We start from the raw sequence: 20,498 nt of genomic DNA, 5'->3' as shown, positions 1-20,498 counted from the left end.
TGACAAGAATGTTACAGCGAAAGATTTTGCAACGATTCTCTGAAGGAAAGTGGCTACGTTCAACAATGAAGACACATGATTGGTTTCTAGGAAAGTGGTGTAGTTCAACAATGAAGACACATGACTGGTTCCTAGAAAATGATGATATTTGTGGATCTGCATCAAGCGAGAGGATTATTGGGAGATCACCTTTTCATGTTGTTTATGGGGACAACTTTGATAGGTCCATCACTAATCATCTTACTCTTTGTGAAGTAGAAGATGGCATTGCTTGCTTCCATGGTGCTAACACCGTTTTCTTGAGCTTGAGCTTTAATGTAGGAGGAGGTGCATGGGGGGTGAATACAAGCACTATGAATTTGGCTAGCATAGTATCTCAAGCGATGGTGGCAAACATTCAAGTCTTTTGATATAGATTACAAGGTTGTGGATTACACGAATGTCACTTCTTGATGTTAAATCACTCCATGCACGTTTTCCAACCTAGCATTATTATTTGTATGTAGTTTATCATCCTTGATTTGGAAGACAATTCAACCTACTATTGAAGCTTAGAAGTAGCCCGGCATAAGCCCAGAAAGTCTACCCACAATGTATAATTGAGGATGAGAGCTAGGAATACTTTCACAATGTGTTTGAAATTTAGTTCTGAGTTAGTTCGTTCTTTTGGACTGGAATAAAAACATAGTATAGCAATAGAGCATATGATTTGTAAATCAGAGCCTCTAACAAGTTGCAAGCATATGATCTATAAGTCAGAGCCTCGATTATGTGCAAACTTGCTTCGACAAGTTATATTTGGTGCAGGGAATGCTTGATCAAATCTGAGAGAGCTAAGGCATACCACCCAACTTGACCAACTTCACCACATCTATTTCTCATGCAATAGGGTGAAAAACAACCATCACCTACGAGACTACCAACTAAGACCTTTGTCGGATCTGTTTAGTGACCTAAACCAGAAATGGGGGCTTCGTAAATCCTCGGGTTGGTGGCGGACATGGTGTAAGGAGATATGGAAAGGTTGCCGCACAGGGACGTGGTGCTTCCTCTTGTGGAAGCTGATGCATCATTGGTTGCCCTTGAGGGCTAAGTTAGCTAATCAGTTCAATGTCAATTCCTTATGCCCACTCTGTGGTAGGATTGTTGAGATGACAAGGCACCTCTGGTGGATGACTAGAGGGACTTGGAAGCTACAGTCCGCAAGTTGGACCTGATGGCTGGTAATTGGAAGTTGATCGTGCTCGGGATGTTCTTGTTGGGCTTCCCTCGACTCTTCCTATGTGTGGCCATATGTTCGCATGGTTGTTAACGAGAACTGTTTGGAATGTGCGCAATCAACTTGTGTTTGGATTTGGAGTTTCAATGGGTTTACCCTGGTAGGACAATCCTTGGTACATATCTCATCTTCCTTGATGGTGTTTAGAGAGTGCACTTTTCTTTTTGGGTGTTTTATCCTTGCTGCTTGCAACAACCAAAAACAAAAAACAAAACAAAGAACCAAAAAAAAAAAGATTTAATGGGGATCGAATTATAAAAGTTTTTAAAAATTATACTATTCTCGAGATTTATAGCTAAAATGTGTTAATTCTATCCCTCAAAATTAAAGGCAACCTTCAATTGTAAACTAAGATTTTCAACTATGCTCAACTAGGTTTTGTGAACATTGGTCCAAGCCCCATCACCGTTAGCCTGTTTCCCCGCAACCCAAATGCGCACATAAATTTAGTTCATGCAAAGATTTGTGAATGGGTGGCCGGCAAAGCATATGGGTGCAAATTTGAATCGACCCATTTTTGTCAAGGTCGCCACATGTCTACAATACCGGCTAAAATACGCCATGATATAACCGGCAGCCTGTCGCAATCACCGTGCTACGTCCCATGACGACCGAGAAGGCCCATTAGTCGATGGCCGCTTCCCTATCAAGTCAAGTCAAGCTCATCTCTGCAACCATATGGGTGCATATTTGAATCGACCCATCTTTGTCAAGGTCGCTGCAGGCTAAAATACGTGATGATATAACCGACAGCCTGTTGCAATCACCGTGCAGCATCCCATGACGACCGGGAAGGCCGGGGCAGGCTTTCGAGTGCAGCCTCCGGTTCCCTATCGAGTCAAGTCAAAGCTCATCTCTGCAACCAAGTGCCTAGCCAATCAGGCCAGCCTCCGGCCACTTACTGTTTTGGGGTGCTTTGCATGGGCCTTTAAGAACATAAAGGACGTTACGTCGCGTCTCCATCGCCGTCGCCGTCGAGCTCGAGCTTCAGCTCCACCTCCACCTCTCACATGCTCGTAACTCCCCCCGTTACTCTTCGCCAATCGCCCTCCTCGACATCCTGCATGCCTTATCCGCTTTGTGGACTCCTTCCTCCTCATTCGCAGCGAGAGTCCCCCACCCCACATTATCACATGTATAGTGGATTTCTTGTTCCTCAGGACGTAAGAAATATGGTTGATGAATGCGCGCAAAGGATGTGACTAGACTGAGAAGCACAAATCTCGTCCGTCCTTATAGCGGACTGCAGCGTGTGTCCAAAAGCGATAATTTTGCAGTAAATCCAGAAACCAGGGGGCTAATACGTGATCCAAGGAAAACATGCAATCTCCCCCGCTCGAGCATTGCTTTCATTGCTGCCCATCGGTCGCACAGGAAACTGCATCAATACCGGCACAATATAATCTATTAGAAATTTTCAGCTCAATCCATCAAAGCGTCCTTTTCAAGTTGAAGAGAGACAGCGAGACAAGAAATGGCAAACGAACAGCCTGCAAACACTGCGAGTGTGCAGCCTCGATTGCTCGAAATAACTCCAACCTGGGCCGTCGCGATCGTTATCACGGTTTTAGTCGTGATCTCTCTCATCGTGGAGCGCGCCATCCACTATTGCAGTCATGTACGTTCCTGCGATTGCTAATCGGTTGTTGCATAGACATTGTGTTTACCTCTTAATGGAAGCGTCTCAGTTGAAATTCGAAGCTGTTTGCTCAATTTGTGTTGACGTCACCACGGCATAATACTATTGTGACGCTTGTCTTGAATGTCTAAAAAGCTGAAAGTATGTCCCAAGATGTTGGAAAAATGGAAATTCTTAATTTCTTGTGGGGAAAAGAAAGGGGTGAAAAGGAAAAGGGCAAGGCCATGATTAAACTAAGGATAAAGGGGGTCAGGGAGGAGTTCCAATCAAAGAATAATGAAGGGTAGGGGCATTAAAGAGGGAGCCACTTGACATTGGGGAGGAGGGGAGGGACCACTTATGAAGGGGATATTCAAGAGGAAGGGACATGCGAAAGTGGGACCGTGAGGGACCATTTATAACATTATAGTTATCTTTAAAGATGTTATACTACTCTATAGCTTAGGGGTAGAGCTCCCGTGTGTGAAATACAAGATTATGGGTTTGGATTTTAAATATAATGTGCACCCCTCTTAGGCATAGGCTTAAAAGATTAATCTATGCATAAATAAATCAACCCATGGACAAACATAGGTTAATTCGTCTCCATGGGCCAAAACAAATAGGAATGAATAAAGTTGAGTTGAGCGAGTATGTTGAAATTATGTGACTTTTTGGCCTGAAACTTACAAGCAAAAAATAAAAGTACAAACTAGGCTGAGCTAAACTATGTCAGTCTCTCCTACATAAGACCGCATGCATAATGCCATAGGCTTGCTCCTTCATCTTCCAAGCATCTAGTATCTCAAAACCTCCTCCTTCACTGCCTCAACCTGCAGGTCAGCTCCTTTGCTTCTACTAACCTTCTCATTTCTAAACCTCCAAATCCACTTAATTACCACCGCTCTGCACACTTAATGAAATGCATCATTGGTCCCTTTCCTGTCTTCCAGTAGAGTGTGTTTCCAACCAATGTGGAATCCTCTCAGAGCCTTATTCAGCCACTGCTTCACCTGCTTCCATAGCTGTTTGATCCCTGGGGCAGTCCCCAAAAATGTGGTGGTGATACTCCACCCTAGTTAAGCATAGCGGGTACATAGGAGTTACATTGGACCAATTAGAGAGCTGTTCTCTTACCAGGTATACACAGTGAATAACTTTCCAAAGTGTGATGTTAAGACTTGCTGCAGGAGTAGCTTTCCATACTTTTTTGTATCTATGCTTGCAGACGCTCTTGTTATCAAGAGGTGCAGTTGCTCTCCACTTCTTCTTGATCTTTCCAACCCACTTTTCTCGAGCTTTTCTAGAGGGGTCTATTTCCATGCAGTTGGCTTGAGCGATTGCAACAGCTTACCTTTTTGGTTGAGCCACCCTTTGAATCCTTGCACAGTACTTTTGAGCATTGGGAGGGAGCTCTTGCATTGGAGCTCAGCCAAGCTTTCCTTGGTAGGTAGAAGAGTGGTTGCAAACCAGATTTTGCTTGCTACTATGTGTACATAACCTGTTGCTAGACCTTTTTTAGGTCTTGCATCAGTCAGGTGAAGCGACTTGTTAGGAACTTCATCTGGTTGGAAGGTGGTGGCCGCCCAACTAGGGTGTAAAAGAGTCTCAAAGGCACTGCATTTGCTAGCATAGGAGGTTTGGAGGAGAGCTTTGACAATGGTCTTTGTTGGGATTTAGGACGAGATGGTGGTGACTTGAGGAGCGGTTGCTTGGGTTACAAACAAAGAACCTGTTTGCTGGTCTGAGGACATGCAGGAGAGTTCGTTCTTCAGCTTAGTAGGGCAAGAGTTCATACTCGGAACCTCATGGAGACAGTGTGGACGCCTTGAAATTGTCATAAATGGGAGTTGATAGCAAGCATCATTGGCTGGTAGATATGGCCAGCTAGGTGTAGGCATGCCACACAGTAGCAGACACATTAGCATCGGAGACGCTGGCCAGCATTTGGCTAGATATCATTCAAGGTAGATGGGATAGATTCTGGGGAGATTCCGATCGTGCTAGGTGCATGAGGGAGGCATTAATCTGTACATGGGAGCCAGGCCCTTTCCTTCAGTTCACAGATGGTATAATATGGACAACTGGACTGGCTATTTGTTCAGCCCTTTGTACAAGATAATCCCCATAAAGTGGCCAGCCAGGGGGGTATCCTTGTGTTTTTCTGTTGTACCCTTACTTGGGGAGTTGTACTTTCCTTGGCATCCATGACAGACTACAGTAAGGAGCTTATTGATAGAAGTTCTTTTCTCTGATTTTTATTTTGGGCCTTTTATATCACATAGTCCTGCAATCGCTAGGCTTGTTGGTTTTCTCAAGTTTAACTTTTAGAGACTGTTGGCATATTTACCCATCCCCTTGCCTCCTCTTGACCTCTCCTTTTCATTAACCGATAATTTTTTATTTTTAAATTTGGGGACCTATTAAACGATGGAAAAAGAGAAATAAAGGCCCACACTCGGCCCTAGACAGGCAACCCTGGTTGTATGCTGACCTGGCCCTATGTAGCCCTTGACCGTCATGAGAATCCAGCCCTCGGTTCGGTTCCTTTCTGGGACCCTTCTGATCCTATAAAGCCTCTAGATGCCCACCTAATTGCAAGCTTTACCAAAGAAAGTTGGCATTGGTTAAGTAGAACAAGTCTCATTTTTTATTTGCTTTGCATTGGTTAAGGTGTACTGTGGGACGCCCACAAGGGACTAGGGTTAATCCAGCTTGCTCCCTTGCAAGCCACTTTGTACTCAGTTACTCTATTGAAATAAAGACCATGGGGGGGGAAGGGCAGCCTTATTTCCGTCTTCTAGTGCAGTATCTCGCTTCTCTTTTCCCCTTATTCCTCTTGCATTTCCTATTCCAGCTTCGGAGTTCCCCTCTACTGTCTTAGAGATTCCAGCCACCAGTCGAAGCAGTTATCCAATTGTGATTCACTCTGCAGTGCTGGGATTTGATCTCTACAGCTGTGATTTGGTTTCCGGCCATGTGGTGAATTGTGAAGTACGAACCAACTAGGAAGTCTACAATTTGATTATTGACGTCAAATTTGAAGTTCAATTCAGGTTTCAGTTGTATCAGAGTGCAACCTAGTCAATTTCCTTGGTGACTATGGTCGGAAGCCCCCCAATGATTGTGGGAATCTGTTGCGAATTTGGGAGAAAGTGCCCATCTTCGAAGCAAAGGAGGAGGTTTCAGCCACCAACGAATTCAGAGACGAACAGCCTAGTCAATCGCAACCTGTAGGAGACTGTTGTTCAGCCCAAATCAGAACCTCCAATCCTCTCATTCAGCCAGGTGATCAAGCTTATTTTAAACTATGATCATGGTTCATCCCTGTTTGCTGCCCCAAAACAGTAAATAATTTGGATGATTTCCTGCAAGAAGCATTGAGGTCTTGATGTAGTCTTGATTGTGAATCAAACTGGTTACTTCTCTCAACCATCTAGTGTTATTTCGGCTCACCCAAGCTTAAAAACAGTTCGGACCTGATTTATTTCGACTCTTGACCTTATCATGGCCCCAGAGCATGGTAGCTCTGCTATCAGACAGGCCAGCAAAAGGCCTCCCATAGGACAAGATGATGATCTTGATGACGAGTTTGTCAAATCTGGGAATCCCTATCGATAGAGTATCCCCTTCCGCAGGTGTAGGGGTTCTTTCTCCTATGAATTTTCCTCCCCTTGGCGGGAGGGAGACTCCCTAGGAGAGGTTTGTTTCAGCTACCAGGTCGGGTAAGGTCTTCCATGTGATTGGGGGATGTAAAAATGGCTTTCTCAACCTTTATGACCCCAACAACAGAGCGGATCGTGTCCTTATGTGGAAGGAGCTTCTCTCTTGGGTCCCCATTGCAGATTCATGGGTTAGTGGAGGTGACTTCAACATGGTTGAGTTACCTTCAAATAAGAAATGGGGTAGAGAGGGAGGCATTCACCCCTTGGAGAGAGCAGACTGGGATGCCTTCTTGTTTTGTTTCAGTGGGAGAGATACTTGGTTTGATGATGCTTTCCACACTCAGCCTCAGTCTCTCATGTTTTTGTTGTCGACCAGGAGACCACAGATGCCTACACATTTACGGATTGACAGATTTTATGTGGATGATTGGGCTTTGGACAGAGTTGGGTCTGTATGCATTGCCATTGGGATTTCCGCATCAAATCACTTTCTTGTCATATTGATGATCTCTGAATCTCATTTGAGAGACGCTCTGCCAGTATTAGGATAATAGATGCTTTTTATGCAGAGGAGGACCTCACAAAGGCAAATTTGCAGATATGGGTGTCACATATGTAGGTTGGAGGGCCGTCTCCTTCACTTTTGGCTACAGTCTTACTGGTTATAGTGACTTTTGTCTTTCGATCGCTAGTACCAGGAGACGGGAAATTCTCAGACGTGAGATTGGTATTCGCCAACAATTAGCAAGCCTATAGAGGGAATAGCAGAATTGGCATACAGATGCTTGGATTCAAGAGCGCCTTTCAGAAGCAAGGGCTCAACATCATATATTGCTTGATCAGAAAGCAAAGTATGCCTTTCATGCATGTGAGTCATTCCGGAATTAGATAGGGGGTAGAGTCAATAAACACTTTGCTACTCTTGGCCCGAGACATAGTATAGAGAGTGTCTCGCAGCTTATTGACTCAGATAGAGTTTGGCAGAAAGATATGGATGCCATCTTGCACATAGCTACATACTTTTATGCTTCCCTCCTGTCAGCAAATCTTGACACACATGCTAGATAGGCTATTGGGTAGAGCATTCCTATGTTGGTGAAACCAGGCATTTGAGTCACATTGGATGCACCATTCACATGCACAAAGTTCATGACTACACTTCATAAGCACAGAGTTCACGACTGCATTTCACCAGCACAGAGTTCATGACTACACTTTTAGCCCTTCACAAGGGCAAGTGCCTAGGTTCACAGATGGGCTTTCTTCCTCCTTTCTTTATTGCTTTTGGGGATATGATTGGGGATCACATTACCTCAGCCTTGCAGGGCGTTTGGGGCTCGGGTGAGATGCTTGACTCACTTACCAATGGTCTCATTCATCTCATCTCAAAGGTAGGATGCAGAAATTTAGTGTCCTAGTGGAGTCTTATCACTCTCTTGGGCATCTGTTACAAAATTCTGGCCAAAGCAATAAGCTTGCATTTGCAGCCCATATTTCCAGATCTTATTCATGATACATAGACTGGTTTTGTGCATACCAAAGGAATTTTTTATAATATCTTTTTATTCTAGGTAGTTTCAGAGTGGGGGCTATGCAAAGCGGCCAGAGTATCTACATTAGATCTCAAGCTGATATTTTTGGACTGAGGTTCCCATCGAGACGGGAAGAGGAGCTTCTGGGTAGTGAGTTAACAGATCATACTGCTGTTTTTTTGGATGCCACTCCACAGACGCTCACATCTTTTAGGAATTCTTTGGATTTATTTTGCACTGCTATGGGAACACACATCAATTGGCACAAATCCAATGGCTTTTGGATCAGTGATGATGAGGAGGACACTTTGAATTAGGGGAATGACATAGGATTCACTTGGATTCACGGGGGTGTTCCTGTCAAGTATTTGGGATGCCAGGTCGGTTTGGGCATCTCTCTAACACAACAATTTACTCTGGTGTTGGAGAGCATAATGAGAAAGCTTATTTTTTGGAGCTCTGTCAAGCTTGACCTTGCCTCAAGAGTAGTGGTGGTCAACCAGGTCCTGTACAGCTTAGTTTGTTTGCTCTTGCTGGTGCTGTTCCAAAGATTGTATCAGTCAGCTTAAGAGACTAGTAAGGAACTTTGTATGAAGTGGTCTTGATGGCACAGAAGATGTTATAGCCATGATGGCTTGAGAGACTTGATTCTTCCCACTTAGGAAGGGGGTCTTAATATAATAGATCCAGATTTACAATGCAAGGCCTTGCTCTAGAAGATGGTTGTGAGGGGACTTATGCCTGGATAGGAGCCATGGAAGGATTTTTTTATTCGCAGCATACAGTCTTGCATACCTTCGTCAGGAGGAGACTGGATGGATAGTACCAGATGGATTTTTACTTCAACCCATCTCAGATCTCCTTCTTCCCTCCTTATGGCTGCTATCCTGAAAGCTTGGTCCAACGTCAGGAGTACTCTTTGGAGGGTTCTCCCTTTCTCTCGCAAAGAGATTGATAGGCAGCCCGTCATGTGGAACGATAGTATTTTGAATGAGCAAGGCAGACCACTTGGATTGGGTGGAGATAGATGGCATGCCTATTACTTGTTCCACTTGGATGTCTATGTTCATGAGTATGGGCATTCCTCTTCAGGTTATTGTAGTTCGAGATGCGCATGAGGATGCTTTGGTTTGTGATGTGCATTCGGGAGGTAGGTTGCCCAAATCCACATATGACATCTTGCTAAAGAGAGCATTTCAGCTTGTCAGGATTATGGGTTTTGTGGAGTTTGACTGTGACTTACAGTGATACCTGGATTCAAAACCTCTTCTCATTTCCCTGGGATCATGGAGATTATGGCTTTACGGAGGTATCCCCATAAAGTTCTTGCAGTGGGACCCAAGGGAGTGGGAGTGGATTGACGAAGGGCATCGAGAAAAGAGCCTCCCCTTCTTTCATTATACTGTCAGTAATGCCAGGAGATTTCAGCTCAGCTGTAGAGAGGACGCCTTCCAGCTCCTCATTGGGATTTTTCATGTTTCTGTTGATCTACAGAAAAACTTTTGGAGGAGCCTCTGAAAATCCCACAGGTGGAGTGCCCTTCCCTTCACATATGGCAGCAGTCCTCTCTGATATTAGTGATTGGTACCATCTGATTGCTGGTACCAGGAGACATGAGATTCTTAGACGAGAGATTGGCGTTCTCCAGCAGCTGGCAGCCTTGTAGAGGGAAGAGAAGAAGAGGTCCCTTGATGCTTGGATTCAAGAGCTTCTTGCTGTAGCAAAGACTCATGAGCAGATTTTGTTGGATCAAAGAGCAGAATTTGCCTTTCATGCACGAGAATCCTTCTGGATCCGGATGGATGGTAGAGTCAATAAGCATTTTTTCTCTACTCATGGGCCTAGGCATAGTAGAGAGAGTGTTTCTCAGCTCATTGACTTAGATGGAGTTTCGCAGTAAGACCTGGATGCTGTCTTGCGCATAGTTACAGATTTTTATGCCTCCCTTCTCTCAGTAGATCCTCGTAGCGAGGCCACAGATTATGCTAGACAGGTCATATGGCAATGTATTCCTATGTTGCTGAAACCAGATATGAGAGTCTCTCTTGACGCACCTTTCACCAACATAGAGTTCAAGTATGCGCTTCTTACCCTTCATAAGGGAAAGTGTCCAAGTTTAGATAGGCTTACACCCTCTTTTTTCTTGACCTTTTGGGATATGATTGGGGATCACATCACCTCAGCCCTTTCACCAACATAGATTTCAAGTCTGCGCTTCTTACCCTTCATAAGGGAAAGTGTCCTTACACCCTCTTTTTTCTTGACCTTCTGGGATATGATTGGGGATCACACCACCACAAGCATAATGGAAATGAAATGGAAAGAAAATGAAAGCAATGGACAAGTACTCACATGATACGAAAGTGCTTGATGTTGACTGATGTGATAGACAATAGACAAGTACAACACTATATAGTGTGCCACTAGACTCTAGAAAGTCACAATGTCTATGGGATATCTTCCAATATGACACGTGGCATGTCTAGGACTCACTAGACTATAAAACCACATCTAGACCACCTAGAACACTCATTTTAGACTCACTTTGGCTTCATATTCCAACACCCCCCCATGAAGGCAAGGTGAGAGACTACTGGAATGGAACCAAGGACACAGAACATGAAAATGGCGGTGTGTGGATAAAAATGTAAAAAGGTTTTTCACTTGGTGCATGCTGATGGGCAGGTGCATAGCTATATACATAGCTCATGGGTGGTGGCTTTGAGTTATGGACACCCTCATAAAGGACTCTACACTGATTTATAGATTGTAGATACTTCTACAGGGACTTCTGGGAGATGATGAGAAGCAGTGTGGGTGCATCAGGCACTCCAAAGCAATTGGTGTGGGATGACATACGCCTTTCATGGTTGTCTCAAGTCCTTTTTGTATGAGGGCATGAGCATTTTTTTGTCGTGGTTGTCTTGTAAATCCATTGTGTCAGGATGGTGTTCACCATATGTGGTAGTATGGGCAATATGGCACTAAATGCTGGTGGCATGAATTTGTGTGCACATAGTCAATGATTTGAGCATTAAGAGCCTTGGTATACAGTTTGAAGGAAGAGTGGTGGAAAATAAGGTGATGACATGGCTATAATGAAAAAGGCATGCATGAATTGTGGCTAGGTGAGGTTGAAGGAGAAGCTTTTGAAGGGGAGGTGGCGGCTAGGAGCTGGGAAACGTGATGGTTGCTGAAAGGGGAGGTCCATGGTTGCTTCTGGAGAGGGGAGGATTTGATGCGACTCGATAAGAGGGGCAGGAGGCCCCTGGGTGGGGGGCCGTCGCCAATACACGAGTTGGAGGACCTTGGAAGCTTAGGGAGAGGGGGATCACGACTATGGCTTGGTGGAGAACCGTGAGCTAGGCGACGGTAGAAGGGAGCTCTAGGACCAAGAGAGGAGGCAGTATCCGACGGGCTGGCTGGGAGACTAAAGCCTTGGACGTGGGCTTCCCTTGCTGGCGCTTCTCTATGGTGGAGTGTTGCTGTGGAGAGCTCTCGGGTTCAGAGGTCACTACTGCAGGCCTAGAGGTGCTTCGGAAGGCTAGTTCTCTGAGGGAAGCTTGGTTGGAGAGGATAGAGAAGCTTGGCAATCACACGAGGACACAGTTGACAGGAGGGGGAGAACCATAAGCGGGGGAGCTCATGGAGGGATTCTAGGCTGGCAGGAGGCATCACGACTGCAGACTGGAGGTGAAGGGGGGCTTCGTGAGCTCTGGAGCAAGGGAGAGCTGCTGTGAAGAAGAAGACGACGGTGGTGACAGGAGCTTGGAGGGTCTTGGCTGTAGCATGACTAATGTGTGATGGACAGCAGGCTCAGGAGATCGCGATTGAGGCTGGGGAATGAGTTCGTGGACACGAGGGAGGATTACGAAAAGGAGGAGAGGCCTTTGGCTGTGGGGGTGCACGACAGAGGGGCGATCTCTACTAAGGAGGAGAGGAGGTGGATTCCGGCTGGGAGGTCGACTATTGCTTGGAGGCTAGGAATGCCTTGAACTAGAAGGTGTGCGGTGAGCTGGGTATTGCATGAAGGAGGAAGGTGTCGGGAGTGTTGTGAAGAGAGCAAGGGCTTGTGCATGGCTGCATAGAAGTAGCCATTAAGTGTTGCAACTGATCATGAGGGGTCTCCTACCCATTCCTTTCATGGACAAGCCAAGGATGGTGATCTATGATGCTAATTCTTTCTCCCTTCAGCTTTCAAGAATTGACGGGAGCTTGAGGGTGGCTGGTTGTAGCGAGAAAGGTGCTCATGGTTGAACAAGGGAAGAGGCCTTGGATGAGGTAATAGGACTATGGACTACAGAGTGGAGAAGGAATTTTGATGCGTTGATAGAGGAAGCTGTAATGCATCAGAGAAAGGCAGACGGTGTCTTTCCCTTACATTGAGTTTATGGTAATTCTCTAAGGTAGTGGGATGCTAACAGAAGGTATCTGAGTCCTTATGGGCAGTGGTGTGTGACTAGAAGGAAATTGCAGTGCTTGATTGATGACCTTGGGAAAGATATAATAATACTTCTCGTAGTCACTTTGTGGGTGGTTGTCTGGTGAGTTGTGGGATTGGATGCATTATGAATCTGAATGCTTTCTGAGTTGTTGAGGGAAGAAGTCCACTTGTCTTGAGTTGTGTAATCCACTGGGTTCTTTTTGAGATTTTTTAGTTTTCAGTGGAAATGTGGTCAATGTATGAATTGAGTGTAAAGGGGTATAGAGACAAGGATGTCGTATAAATGCCCTTTACCTTCTGATAGTGTTATTCAGTTGTTTTAAATGTGGATGAGGGTGGCTGTGAAGGCAAATTAGGCTCTACTCCTTTTGTCCATCTAGCGGGCATCAAACTGTGCACCCTATGTAACTCAGAGGCTAAAGTATGAGCGTGCTTAGAGGTTTTGATCCAAGCATTCTCATGGCTTGAGACTCAACATGCTCAGAGGCTCACGTTATAGCATGGCTACATGACCAGCTCATAGGTCTAGGAATACACCAGCATCCTGGAACTCGGCTAGGCCTGATAACGAGACCTATCAAAGCCAATACATATGGCTCCCACAGTACATCCCCCTTGGCTTCATAACAGGACATATTAAGAAGCCACCCACCAAAATAGGAAAACCAATACATCTTTTTAGGAGGACTATCCAAGGCAGAGGACCTTTAGACTCAATGAAAACAAAACACTCAATACATATCATTTTAGGGGGACGACCCAGGGCAGAGAACCCCAAAATACATCAAGCTGTAGGAATAATAAAAATAGATCAGAAACAAAGTGCCGATCATCAGGTATATAGACCTCTGAATAGAGAGAGAGATCTCTAATGTCAGCAGTAAGAGCATGAGTCAGTGTCAAAACATCATCTTCTTCTTCGTCTTCACTTGTTGCAGCCCCAACCAAGTTAACATGATCCTTGTGTTGTTGCTTGGCAAGCTTCTGAAAGTAGCAATCCTCGGTGTGACCAAGCTTAGTGATTGCGTTTGAGAGACTTGAATTTTCCTTTGCCTTTGCCTTGGAGTACAGTACAGTGGAGTCCGGAGTGTCTGCATACCGTCTTTCATGATCAATGAGCATAGCAGCCATATCATGATAACCCATTTGTGTCACACGCAATGCTGGTATGATCTCCCGGTACTTAGAATTTTCCTCAATGCTCGAGAGGAGCACAACAACTTGATCATCTTCCCCTACAGGGGCCTTCAGACTAGCAAGTTGAGTGACAAGGGATTCCATATGATTTAAGTGAGCAAGAAGAGAGTTTTTATGCTTCATTTGCAGCTTGAAGAATTCCTGTCCGAGGAATATCTTTGAATTGATGATTTTGTTGCCGAACAATTCTTCAAACTTAGCCCATAAGTCGTGAGCAGTGGAGTCAAAATCAAAATGATGAATAACATCATCACCCAACCCCAAACCCACGAGAGAAAGAGCTTTGTCATTCAGATTCTCCCAATGTGCAATTTTCTTTTCATCTGATTGTGGCTTTTTCTCCTTGCCACACACAACATTCCACACTCCATCTTTCATAAGTACAAGACACATCTTTGTTTGCCATGTAGAAAAATTCTTACCATTAAACTTCTCGAACGAAATGGGAGTTGATTTGGAAGACTCCATGGCTGGAAAAGAGTGGAAATGCAAGTGTAACTATGGAAAGATCACCTTTATAAGTTCTTCATGAGCTGGAGCAAGTCTGGAACTTCTTCATGGCAGATAGAAGTAGAAGGACAGCAACTCCAAGAGAATGACGGGCAAAATACGGGCACCAACTTGCGGGCAACAGCTCCAAGAGAATGTCGGGCAGAAGGAGCAAATGGCGGCGGGCTGAAGCAGAGGTCAACAATGAAGAGGATGGAAAGCTCCACATTGAGTTGGCTGCATCATGCTTGGGCAGTAGGTCATGATTGAATGACAGTATACTTGATGAGCATGGCAGGTAGCTTGGTTTGTCTCATTATATGTAGTGGTCCAGGTGGGAGAGAGATCCTGCCGCCTCGATAGTTTCTTGGAAAGCCTTCAAGAGGCTTCCAGAAGATCCTCAATATCAATTGGTCAGTCACCTCAGAGGAAGTACAGGGAGGATACTTCAGATAGATGCAGCCTTACTCCATGATTAGATGAATACAGATGACAGACTTGTAGTTTGTTCACAGTGGATGGGTACTTTCTCAAGGACAGGTATTCCTCTTCAAGTCATTGCTTTCCTGGGAGAACAGGAGGATGCCTTGGACTTTGATGTACAGTTAGGTGGCATGCTTTCTATTTCTTTAGAGGATATTCTTTTGGGCATGCCTTTGTAGGTCAGGATGATAGGCTACGTGGAATAGGGCAAGGACTCTGCTTGGCATATAGATCTGAGCCCTCGTCTATCTATCTCGGGTTCATGGAGGTTGAGGCACTATGGAGGAGTCCCCATAAAGTATCTTCAGTGGGACCCTGGAGAGTGGGAATGGATTGTTGCAAGGAACCAAAAGAGAAGTCTCCCCTTCTTTGGTTGCACGATCAATAATGCCAGGACATTCTAGATTAGTTATAGAGGTTGGAGACTCTTGCAGATATTCAAGTTCAAGCATTCAAATTCAAGCGGAGCTAACCAGGTGACAACTATGTCAAGGAGCTGTCTAGATGACAACCATGTCACCGGTCCGACCAAGCGACAACTATGTCAGGGAGTTGTCTAGATGACAACCATGTCCCCGGGTGACAACTATGTCAGACAGCTGACCAGGGTGACAACTATATCAAGGAGCTGTCCAGATGACAACCATGTCACCAGTACGACCAGGTGACAACTATGTCAGGGTGCTGTCCAGATGACAACCATGTCACCAGGTGACAACTATGTCAGACAGCTGACCAGGGTGACAACTATGTCAGACGGCTGACCAGATGACAACCATGTCACCAAACTGGCCAAGTAACGACTATGTCAGCAAGCTGGCCAGATGACAACTATGTCGGTGAGCGAACAAGGTGATTGCAATGTCACCATGTCAAGCAGGTGACAACTATGTCAACTAGAGATAGAGATAACCATGGTCACTTGTGTACTCCGGCGAGATCTCTCGTGAGCCCACCTGTCAGAACTATGTCAATGGTGGTGCAATGGTGGTGCAAGGGCAGCCAGCCCAAGAGCTCACATGGAGAAGATAAATGCACACCAACAGTCAGTCAGTCAGAGGGCTAAGCAGTGCACAGAGAGGTGCACATGGGGTACTAGAGAGGTGCACATGGGGTAATCATATCACCAACTGAGAGGAGGCTGGCAATTCAGAAGTGGTTGAAGCCATGAAGAATCCTAGGGGTGGAATGGCTAAGAGACCGAGAGCCACCACCAATGGGATGGAGGAAATGAGATTTTCATTGGGAGAGAGGGACCCTCCACGAGAGCGGAGGGGATGAAGGGGATGGGGAAAGTAGGGAGGGGGGGGCATTCTATGATTGTGAGGGGAATAGGAGAGTGACACGGAGGTCTTGGGTGAGCTCTCCTAGTGTAACGTTATGGTGTCCAACTGATGTACTTCTCTTCTACTCTGAATACTATGCTTCTCCCCCTCTCTGTTTGCAACTGTAGCTTCCCTTCATCCCGTGTACCCCTTCACTTGGTATAACGGTCCCTGTGTTATGTGGCTTGAGTTCTCTTGTGTTCATGTTGAGGGATGGCTCTTGTAACTTTGTTTCGCTACTCTTGCACCTCTTGCACCCACTCGCACCTTCGGCAACACCATTGTTTTCATGCGTTTCATCGTTGACAACATCGTTCTGCATGCACCGTCGTCATTGACAATATCATTCTACATACACCCTCGGTGACACTAGTGGCCCTCGCTTACTTGCTTCTCACACTAGTGGCCCTAGGCCTCTGGTAACACTTCCGAAAGTGTTAGGAACCCCCCCCTCAGATAGTTTATGGCGATCACGGTGGGACACTGCTGGTGTTGAGTAGCACAAGTGAAGTGGTGCTCTAGGGTCCTAGAGAGAGGTCTTATGCTGAGTAGTTCAGAAACATTTGAAGGAGCTAGTAAGGGAACTAGGAGGTACTTGAGGAGAGTGGAGAAAAGACTTCCGGCAGACCAAACTTGGTACAAGAAGCATTACGTGCGATGGAAATTCGTAAAGTCCTCAACACGAGCACAAAGTGAGCCCATTGGAGCAGTAGCCAGAGCAAGTAACTTCATCGACACTCTCATTGACTTGGATCAACAGGAACCCGGGTAGTCGGCGGATCCGGACTCCGAAGAAGAAGAAGTGCAAAGCGGAGAACAAGTGAAAGAAGAGGGTACGAAGGACGAGGGCTCCTCAAGGACTCATAAAGGTCAAGGCAGCCCCGCTCCTCCTCTTGCAACGATGTCTGCATCAACCACCACTTCTTTCGGAGTGGTGACTCCCTCTGCTTCCAACTCGACCTCTGTTGGACAAGCTGCTACCTCATTTGTTATGCATAGCTCCGGGTTCCTAGCTAATCCTTTCTCCACATCTATCCCAGTCGGGGATACTTTTACTCCGGCCATGCCTTTACCTACCATGAAGGTTTCATCTCCCTTCCCATCCACATCGGTGCTGCCTTTTCCACCACGTCCTTCCTTCCCTACTGCCTACTCATCCATGACTTCAACTCCGTCCCTCTCTTTCCCAGATGCTCTCCCATCCTCCTTAACGCCCACATCTTCTATGTTCCCACCCTTTTCCTCCGCAACACCGAGGCCCTCTGCGTATGCAATACCACCTGTGTACACTCCCTCTATGGCTACATCAGTAGCGACTTCCCCATTGTGGTCCTCCATAGGAGGAGTTGTCGGTGTGGTCTCTTCTGGAGCACCCACAATCATTACGGCTCCGTCGGACTCCCTCCAACTCTTGTCTGCTTCAGTCTCTCGGGTGGGGATGGCAGTCCTCAGTCCTACAGACAGAGCTAGACTTCTCGAGCTACTCAACAAGGTCCACGTTGATAGGATAACCTGTATCAAGTTTTTGAGCACTGTATATAGCTATGGGTAGGCACATAGTTGTACACATCTATGGTAGGTGTGGGCTTTTGGCATTTGTGGATTTTTCTTTCACAAGCATGATGGACTGATGTATAGTTTTTTTGAGACAATAAAGTATGTTTTGTAGGGACTTCATGGGGAATGATGAAATGCAATGTGGTTGTACCAAACTTCCAGAGCAAGGGTGTCCAGTGTGTGGTCAAGCGAAATGTTTTCCTGAGTCAATGTGCACTTGCATGTTACAGGAATTTGATATGTTATGGTGTCCATGTCAAAGGGCTTTTCATGTGTGTGTGCGGGTTTGCATGCAAGCTTTAATGTGCATGCTAATGTGTGTGGGGATTGTGTGACTAAAGGTCCAAAATATGCATTTAATGTGATTTGGGGGAAATATCTTGAGAGTGGTAAAATGTCACTGATGAGGTGGAAAATTAGGCTGAGGTGGCTGGACTGATTGGGAAGGCATCCTGCTCATGCAAAGGTGGCTACGTGATGGATGAAGGGGAGCTTCTAGGCTGTGAGCTAGAGCTACGTGGAGATGGCGGTTGGGAGCTGATTCGGTTTTACGCTGGAAGGTTCTACGATGCAAGGGGGGCTCCGAGAAGAGAAGGCTGAACGACGAAAAATGGAGGGAGTCTCTCGTAGAGATTACGAGCTGTTATTCGTTGGCTGAGCATAGCTACTACATAGGTAGGACAGTCATTGTTTGCACATGAGCTGATGCAGAGAATCGTGGTCTGGCTGAGATCATATGGAAGGGCTCTGTTTTTTTTCTGATTGAGGAAGCTACGTGGCTGTGCGGGTGATGCTATAAATGTGAGCTAATCTCTCCGTGAGAAATGAAGGCAGTAGGGCTATTTCTAGAAGTGTCTTCCGTTGGGTTTGTGCGTAGTTGGTGATGATCTATGGATTAGCACAGCTTAAGGCATAGCTGTGTATCGTTGTCTGCTAGCTGAAGGATTTTGGGCGGCAGAGACTCCATGAACTCTGTATGCAAAGAGATAGAGGGACCAAGGAATCGTAGGCTAAGGCGCAATGGGAAAAAGGGAAGAGACACTCAAGAGAGAGAACCTAAAGTGACCTTCATTACCAATAGAGTGAGACTCCACTCTAATGCAACTCAAAATACTACAAACACAAGGGAGAAGAAGAGGTTTCATACGTACAAGAGGGAGCAGAAGCTCCAAGACTACCAATGCCTCAGAGGAAGAGACTCTCTATGCAAAAACGAGACTTCTATTAAGTAAGAAAGAAACTCGCTAGAGCAAGCTTTGTGCGGAAATACCACATGCTAAGCATGTAATAAAAAACACCTCAAAGGAATGAGGTAGAAAGAAACCAAGGCTGAGGCTGAAAATGCCAACTCGACCCTGTAGAAGTCTCAGCAAAGAAGGGAGAGTCTCTCCAATCTCTAAGAAAAGTAACTCTCCTAGAGGAGGCTACTCGAGATGATCCCTGCATGGTCACCCAAATGGCCATTAGAGTGTGTACCATATCTGTCTAAGTACTGGCCAAGATCTGAGAAGGGTGAACCTGAGAACCCTCCAAAGTGCATCTAGCTCTCCAAATGTGCCATGCTGCAATGCTAGCTAAGACCTCCCATGGAGAGTCGACCGAGGAATGAGTAGCCCTGAAGAGAGTGTCCGGAACATCCTCTAGAGGGTACGACTCCACAAGGTGTCGTCGGACATGTAGAGCCGAAGAGGAGTCAAGTCTCTCAAAAAAGACCTGGGGCCCTGAAAGAGTAAGCCAAGCCATTGATCCCCAGGTCATATAGAAAGGTAGGCGAACAAAAGTGCTGAAAAGTTTTGCAATCCCCTTCCATATGATTCTCGCCTGTCTGCAATCCCAAAGGTAGTGCTTTATTGTCTCCAAAGCAGAAAGGCAACGAGGGCAAGAAGGGTCAGCTCCGAACCTGGATCTCCATTGGTTTACTGCTATCCCACCATGAATAGAAAGCCAAAAGAAGAGAGTGATTTTTCTATTCCGATGATTCTGGAGTCTCTCACTTGATACTGAAACTCTTATTAAACATAGAGAAAAATAATACCAATGCCAAATAAAAAATATCAAATTTTGGTGTCACACTTCTCATCCCTTTCTTCAGCTCTTCCTTCCCATGCCATCAGCCTCCCTCCATCTCCTACGCAGCTCCTACGCCCTCAGCCTCCCTCCATCTCCTAAGCAGCCCCTACGCCCTCAGCCCCCCTCCATCTCCTACGCAGCTCCTTCCCTCCCTTATCTCCCCTACGTAGCCTCTCCCCTATACAGCCCCCCTTCTCTCTCAACTTCCTCCCTCCCTCGCCTCTCCAACAGCACACTCCCTCGCCTCTCCAATAGCTCCCTCTCCCTCTCTCCATCGCACCCCCTCCATCCCTCTCCTCTCCATCGCAACCCCCCCTCCCTCCCTCCCTCTCCATTGCACCTCCCTCCCTCCCTCTCCTCTTCATCGCAAACCCCCCCTCCCTCCCTCTCCATCGCACCTCCCTCTCCTCTTCATCGCAATCCCCCCTCCATCGCCACCCCTCCCTCCCTCACCTCTCCATCCCCCTCTCTCGCCTCTCCCGCACCGCCCTTCCTCCCTCTCCTCTCCATCGCTACCTCCCTCTCACCTCTCCATCGCACCTCCCCTCCCTCCCTAACCTCTCCATCGCGCCCCTCCTCCCCTCGCCTCTCCACCAGACAGCCCCCTCCCTCCATCACCTCTCCATCGAATATCCCCCCTCTCTCACCTCTCCATCGACAGACAACCCCCTCTCTCGCCTCTTCATCGACAGCCTCACCTTCCTTCCCCTGGTTCTCTGGTGCATCATGGAGCAGTTTCCGCCCTGGCAGGTTCATGCCACAATCACGTCCTAAGTACAAGCCTCGCCTACCGAAGGAAACTCTCTTCACTCCCTTCTACACCACGATGAGCTCCAAGG

This window comes from Dipteris shenzhenensis, chromosome 27 (assembly GCF_047967505.1).
Source record: "Dipteris shenzhenensis isolate YYH24624 ecotype China chromosome 27, Dip_SZ_1.0, whole genome shotgun sequence".
In the NCBI taxonomy this organism is placed as follows: domain Eukaryota; kingdom Viridiplantae; phylum Streptophyta; class Polypodiopsida; order Gleicheniales; family Dipteridaceae; genus Dipteris; species Dipteris shenzhenensis.
Note: the sequence above shows the minus strand (reverse complement) of the source record.